General features: G+C 34.9%; 1 long non-coding RNA gene across 1 annotated transcript; it reads left to right on the forward strand.

The window, feature by feature from the left end:
* On the forward strand, nt 1-1,107 carry LOC104774378. Its single transcript, XR_765328.1, has 5 exons — nt 1-75; nt 181-284; nt 441-689; nt 852-975; nt 1,081-1,107. It is a non-coding gene; the product is annotated as an uncharacterized LOC104774378 (long non-coding RNA).

The raw sequence follows: 1,107 nt of genomic DNA on the forward strand, positions 1-1,107 counted from the left end.
ACGGTTGCAGCGAGCTTGAAAGATAGATTTTTCGAGACTAAGTTGGAACTGGAAGGAGAAGATGAGCCAATTGTAGTAAGTAAAAACAGATATGTTTCTTGATTCGCAAGTATCTCCCATTAGGCTTATTGATCACTTTCAAAATAGTCTCCCAATGAATTTATTTTGTTATGCAACCAGGTGTACGACACGATCAACACCTTTGAGACACAAGATTCTTTCTACCCACTTTTGAGAGAAAAAGCGCCCGCTGAATTAATAAGAAAACGTGAACTCATCGCTGAGTAAGTCCTCCTCATAATGAAAAACCCTTAATGTATATGTTTTAAAAGAAATAGAACATCAGTTTATATATGCTTTGAGTAAAATGATATTTGCAATTGACTTCTATGTATATCATATATAGTACTGTTTGTTTAATGGAAACGTTTGCTTCTCAGTTGTAGGAGCAAAAGTCCCCCAATCTCGTCTAACGATGAGAACGACGAAGGAAAAGATGTTATCTTCCCATTCTCAAAAATCAAACTCTTGGACAAAGCGATTAAAGAGAGAGCGAAAGGCGCAATCGTATTGGGAAAGAAACGTTATGACTTCAATGAGACGAAAAAGTTACAGTTTCCTATCGCTTCTATATTTTTGGACAAAGTAAAGAAAGCTAAACTAGAGGAGTACTATAGAAAATATCCAAGGTAACGATTGTTTTTATTTTATTTTCATGGTAGCGATATTCATTACTAATCGTGATATAACTATCGCTTCTATATTAGTCATGACTAATCGTTTACTCCACAAAGTTAAAAAGAAGAAGAAAAAAATGAACTTTGGTTTTTATTGATTCCTATATATTACAGCAAACGTTCAGTCAAAATCCACAAGACGGAAGAAATTCCACGAGAAGAGGGATGGGTTCCAACTGTTGCTAAATTGTCGTCAAAGGGTCCTAATTGTGATAAGTTCCTAGCAAACATTCTAAAGGTAATTTTTATTTTTCGTGTATCACACCTCGACTTGATGATTGATCACTATAAAAGAAAATGAATATATATGGTTGGAATCTCATATATGGAGTTTTGTTTTCAGCCCGATATAGCTGCTCCAGGGTTAGAC

The sequence above is a fragment of the Camelina sativa genome, unplaced genomic scaffold (genome assembly GCF_000633955.1).
Source record: "Camelina sativa cultivar DH55 unplaced genomic scaffold, Cs unpScaffold02631, whole genome shotgun sequence".
In the NCBI taxonomy this organism is placed as follows: Eukaryota; Viridiplantae; Streptophyta; class Magnoliopsida; order Brassicales; family Brassicaceae; genus Camelina; species Camelina sativa.